Below are 6,423 nucleotides of genomic sequence, written 5' to 3'. Positions count from 1 at the left end.
GCTCGCTCTTGGTTATGATACCAAAGAGTAGAGGGACACCACGGTGATCTTCCAGGTGTTTGATCATCGTCGCCGCTCGTGGCGTACTTCGCTACTTAGGTGAGCGAGATCGCCGTTGTTCCTCTCTTTAAATTCTGACAGCTGTGTGAAAGACCTCCTTTCAATGAAAACGGTCGATTGTGCTTTTTCAGTAGCGGCTTTAACGCTCGTCCATATTCAGCGCTTATCCTAAGCATCTCTAGCTGTCTACAAGACACGCTGCGATGTATTATTCGTCCATGTTCAACGCAACAACTGCGCTACTGAGATAGAGAATCGAAAGATCAAATTGTTGCGCTCGAGGCAGAGTGCCCTACGTTTGCCAAGTTCTACAATGGACAACAGATCGCACGGCCTCACGCAAGAGTAAGGACAAGGTCTATCAGTAACAAGCAATGGATAAGTGGCATTGTAGAAAGTTTTAATCTGTCTCTGCATCCAAAAGCCGATGGTATGTAATTTTGTTCTTTTCCGTTCTTCACAGACTCGAATAGCTGTTAAAATTAAATTTAACTGCGGGTTGTGCAGTCAAAATGCAACGTCGCCCAACATGGTTTTAGTTAAACCAGCGTCTTGTGAGGCGCTTCCACCAAAACAGCGCTAACCGATTTAATATCTTCTCAAAAACACGTCAAAGTCTATTAAAACGCAGAAATTACAAATAGTAAGAATTGGTGGTTCATGTTAAAAATCATTAAAGGACACTTCTCAGTTTGGCTCGATAGTGCTGTCACTTTGCACTAGTTGTTCATAGTGACTTACTCATTACTTTCGGTATTTGTTCGAGCTTTTCTTCGACGAAATAGGGGGCATACAAGAAATCGCAATTCACCTCTAAAACAAAAATAATAACAAGCTCTTCTCCCAATTGGACACCAGATATGACTACGTAGTAATAATTGCGTACTACGCGAAGTTGCAGTGTGAGAAAAATAATGAGTGAGGAAAATAATTCTAAGTGCTGTACAGCGCGATTTTTAACATAGATTGCCTAGCTAAAAGATCTGCTTGTCTTAGATATTTATGATAATATAGGAAGGTCTCCAAGGAATACTAATAACCCGGCGTGTAATTTTGTGATTGAAAAAACCTGATAACTCAGGTTTATGTTTGAAAGGGCAAATCATTTAGTACATTTCACTCCAGAAGTAAATAATCTCTTAACTTTCGTAATTATTATTTTGGTTTCAGGCAAATAGTGTCGAGTTGAAAGATACTAAGTTCCTGAAACATACATCCAAGCTTTGTTGGCAAGCATGCCGAATGCTTTAGTAAGCAGTGCGAGGAAAAAATGCATTTGTGGCCCCTTGTATGGAGGGAAAAATCCAAAGTTTTTTTATTACAGGGATGGTAGAGTGAATGATGTTATTTCTGGTCTGAGTCATCAAATTTCTGTACCATTAGAGTTAAAGAAAAGCTATTGGGGAATATGGAGGTTGCTGCAAGTAGTAGTTGTTAAACTCTCAACAAGCTTTACAGGCGGCCAAGGAAAGAGCATGGGGCAAGAAATCAAGCACGATTCTCACCCAGTAAACTAAAATGGTTGTTGGAAATTGAGAGGGACGAGCAACCAGAGAATTTGAAGTAATCTGGTGGCCTGATCTTTTCTCAGACACTAGAAATGGGAAACTGACCTTGCGATTTTGTTCCTAAAGTGATACTTTGATTTCAATGATGTGTGGTACACAGTCTAGTTGACTTGTTCGTCATGTTTCCATAAATTTAGTAGCTGTTTCTTGGCAGTTTTTGTAAGTTTGTTTTAAAAAACGATAAAATGTGTTTTGCATTCAGAGGAACAAACTTGTCTGTAGAAGGCTAAGATTCATTCATTCATTCTGTTGTAACCAAATTCAGAGGAAAAAAAAACATCTGGAGAAACTCTTGGAGGGATAATATCTGTGGACTTTCACCATTCCTATGGTCATCAGGAACGACAGAATAAAGCAGTAACTGTTCACAAAAGTCTTAATTCACTTAACTGAAAGAATAATGAGTTGGAGGGAACTAGATTATTTTTTCCCAAGCATCTCTAATAATTCATGATGGAAATAATAATAACATTGATAACAATAATAATGATAATAATAATAATGATAACAATATCAAAATTTTTACAATAGCTATAGAAATAATGTTCATTATCCTGATGGTTATAATTCCTATGATTATTTCCATTGATCTAATCATTATTATTATCATCATTATATTATTATTATCATGATTATTTCAGCATTTATCTATGAACAAAATGGCGTTATTGCTAGTCTAGCTGTGGATTGAAAGTGGGGAAAAATAATCTCAAGAAAAGACAGGAAACCCCAAAAACTGTTCAGGACTGCAATTCTTGAGTTGGCTCATTGTGAAAGGTTTTGGGACGTCATTAAGCTAGTGCTGTCTGTAGTGAGCCCTGTGTCAAAGAGAGATAAGTAGCAGCTGAATAGATAATAATAATGATAATAATAATAATAATAATAATAATAATAATAATAATAATAAGGACAGTGATAGCAATAATTGACCAAAGTCACCCTATAACTAATAACAGATGAAACTAAGTTTACACCTTTTCAATGTTTACTTGAATCATGGAAAGTTGGTGCAGGAACAGAGAAAGGTCGAGTGTCTAGGTTTGGTTTTGATGGTTAGTTGTTTTCAATAACAGACCTGATGAACCTGTGGTTCTTTTGGTGTAAAGAGACTTATGCAGGTTACACAAAACTTGAGATATGTGCCGGGGTATTTTAGTCTTTTTCGTACTTCTAGCAGCCGCATCTCCAGCTGTCTTTGTGTTAGAGTTTTCAAGCCACAGTAAACAAACTAATATGGAGCGTTTTAACGCTTGAAAGGTTTCAGAAATGTTTTTACCTTTTCAAACATCGCGTCACAAAAAGGCGAAAACAGATACAGTTCTTTATTATTTTATAACCACCATATTTGGGCAACGAAACGCGCAAAAATGCGACGGTATTTGACTGTAGAACAAGGAAAAATATAGACAGAAACAATCCGCGCGATGTTTGGTTTCTTTTCGGTTTTTAGAAATGATTTCTCAAGAGCGAGCTTCGTAGCCCACAAGGATTAATTTTTGTTATCCCCTTTTGCACGCCTTTAGTCTTCGGTACGATGTTCAGATAAGATCGTGCTAGTTTCGAAACCCAGAAGCCGAAAGACTAAAAAATGAAATAATAGCGGACATTTTACTAATTGCTTGCATTTTTCCTCGTTCCCTCGTTCCGAGTCCCGAAGGCTTCGGAGGTCGGAAAAATACTAAGCAGCTCGCACTGATAATTGGGTATGGAACGCCAAGCGTGACAAAAATGTTGAAAACTAAAATATAGGTTGTATCACTAAATATATGTTGTACCGTGTAATAAATGGGTTGAATATTGCTTATATATAGCTTACGTTGAGACAAATACAGGTTGTAAAGTTCAACATATACATGTGTCACTTGAAAGTACAGCCTCTTATATATAGGTTGAAAATATCGATTTTCAAGGCTTTTTCGAAAATCTTTGGAACGAGACCGACGCGCGCGTCGGTCTCGTTCCGAAGACCGACGCGCGTCGTGGTGTTCTCAGCAAAATATTTGACACTATTTCGTCTAACTCCGTCTCTAAAACGCGACTAAATCGTTCACCCATTGCCATAACCAATTCACCTCGGCGTCTCAAAATAGTGCGATAAGACACTCTCAAAGTTCTTGCCATTGACCTCCAACTGTAGTGCCTTTATTGGAGCGCACCAAGCTGACGACCAGTGATAACAAACCTGGGTCTTCCACGAATACTACGAATCGTTATAAGCTGATAACAAACTGCAGCTAGGCCATCCTCCCATGAATCGTCCACAGCTATTTTACTTGAGTATGCATCGTAGAATGATCGCACCGCTGCCATAAGAGAATACAAATCACCTTGTCTGTCCGCATCGATCGCACTTGATCCCGACTTGCGAGAAGGTTCACCAAAAAAAAGACTGTCCCCTAGTCTCCTGTGAATACGTTCGATTACTTCTTGCTGAGTGTCGTGAAGATGTCGACGGGCCTGTGAGATAATGCCAGGAATTCTGTCGAAAAAATCGCCAATGTGGGCAGCGTCCATTATGGTGTCGCCTTTACAACGCGAAGTGGGCTCGTGACACGCGCGTCGGTCTCGTTCCGAAGATTTTTGTATTTGTCTCAACGTAAGCTATGTATAAGCAATATTCAAACCATTTATAACACAGTACAACATATATTTAGTGGTACAACCTATATTTTAGCTTTCAACATTTTTGTCACCCTTGGCGTTCCATAATTGGGCGTATTATATGTTAAACTAACGAATAAGAAATATTTATTCATAAAGAGCAGAAGCTAAGTTGTGACCACTACGTGGGATTATCAACGCCTTTGAAATTTTGCAAAAAGAAAGGCTGAATGTCGACGTGGTGATAGATGACAATTGCCATATCTGAATGGGAGACTTTCAACTGAAACGGCCATAATCACTCTTTGTGGTTACATTTCCTCTAATAAACCACTTCTCCATTCAAGTCACCTACCACTGTTGCCAAGGTGGCTTATAAGGTGTCAGTATACCCAAAGTAAGTTAAAGTTCAAAAGGTTCTTGTAGTAGTTTTGCCACACCCATCTCTTGATCTTTTACGTCAAAAGAAGGACTCAAAGAATATTTTTGTTTACATCTTGAAAGGTAATTTTGATCGAGTAAAGTGTTCATATCCCGTTCGTGTTTGGTAGGTTTTGAAACCTTCAGAATCAAAATTTGACGAGAATGATCCCCCGTGACAGGACCTAAAATCAGTGACGGCACATGCATTTCTTATTGTTTTAGTTCTTTCATAAGTTATACCTTCCATCCAAAGAAAAATTTTGTTCTATCGACGTTTAAAGATTAAGAACAATTTAAAAGTAAATTAGAGGAGTAATCAAAATATACCGGCACATCTTTTTAGAGAATACATTACTATAAACAGTCTTTCGTAACTATACAGGCAAATAACTGAGATTGTGCATCTTTTCGCCTCGAGTCGAACACCATATTGCAAAATTAAAAAACCTGCGCACTCGAAATTACAGTATGTGCATGCGATCCACAATTTAGGAATACACTTTTCCAGGATTTTACCATAAAGGGTTGACTATAATTCTGTAGAACCGTGTTTTTCTACTGGTCAACAGCTTAGACAGAAACACTTGGAAACCATAATCACGAAATGGCACTTTGTTTGTTCTTGTTCAGAGGCCTTCCGATAACATGCAACCGTTCTTCCAACTTCTCCACAAACTAATATTTTGAAAATGTTACGCGATTTGTTTATACTAATTGATTTTGATCGCGGTCGTTCCATACTTGACAATTTTCTCTCTTGTGCGAAAAAAACTTAAAATTGAAACTAACTCTGAGTGTGAACAAGTCGGCTTTTCAGCCCTGGTCTTACACCCAATCCGTAGTCCGTAGTTCGTAGTCCATGGTCCTTGGTGAATAGTTTACAACTATCTTGTTAACTTATGAGTCAGTGAGAAGAAACAAACGAGGATCACCTGTAGACTACTTTGCACTGAGCCATTTCCGGAGTCGTCACGCCAGGCGAATAACTCTCCCAGAAAAGGCTGCTCACTTTCGAACTGCATTCCATTCAGGATTTCGACCAATCACCATTTAATTACCATATTCTGGAAAGTGTCTCCGCCAATAATAATAATAATAATAATAATAATAATAATAATAATAATAATAATAATAATAATAATAATAATAATTTAATATTTATATTGCGCAAATTAACATGTGGATATGATCAAATGAGCATCACAACACTTTTCGGGGCACTTTGGCCGGACTGCATCAGTAGTTTACAAACAATCGAAGGAAACTTATTTGAAGATGCCCCCTGTAGAGTTGTCATTTATGGGTTCCAACGATAAGTACTCTCGTCCTTTTCACATGTGTAATTCCTCCTTTATTGCACGTGGTTATTCTCTTATATATTACAATTTTACAGATACTCAGGAATAGTAGTTTTACAGCATGCAGTTGTCACACAATGTAACTATTGTACAGCATATGGTGTGATACGGTTGTTATGGAGATCAATACACTATACCCCCTCCCCCCAATTCCCAGTAAACAGGCCAGACCACATCACAGTAATCTCGTGAGTCGGTTCTTTAACGTCCCCTGCCAAACCAAATTAACTAATTAATAGATGCAAGAGACGGCCTCGACTTATCTACTCAAAGCAGTCTATCTTACTGTCAGTTGACTACGGAAAGCTTGTAGCACAAGTCCGTATGGATGACTTCGAATAGGAGACACACCAATAGAACCAATAGGAAATCTTGCCGGAATATAACGTACCTGTTGGCTGATCGCGGTAGAA

This window comes from Stylophora pistillata, chromosome 14 (genome assembly GCF_964205215.1).
Source record: "Stylophora pistillata chromosome 14, jaStyPist1.2, whole genome shotgun sequence".
In the NCBI taxonomy this organism is placed as follows: Eukaryota; Metazoa; Cnidaria; class Anthozoa; order Scleractinia; family Pocilloporidae; genus Stylophora; species Stylophora pistillata.
Note: the sequence above shows the minus strand (reverse complement) of the source record.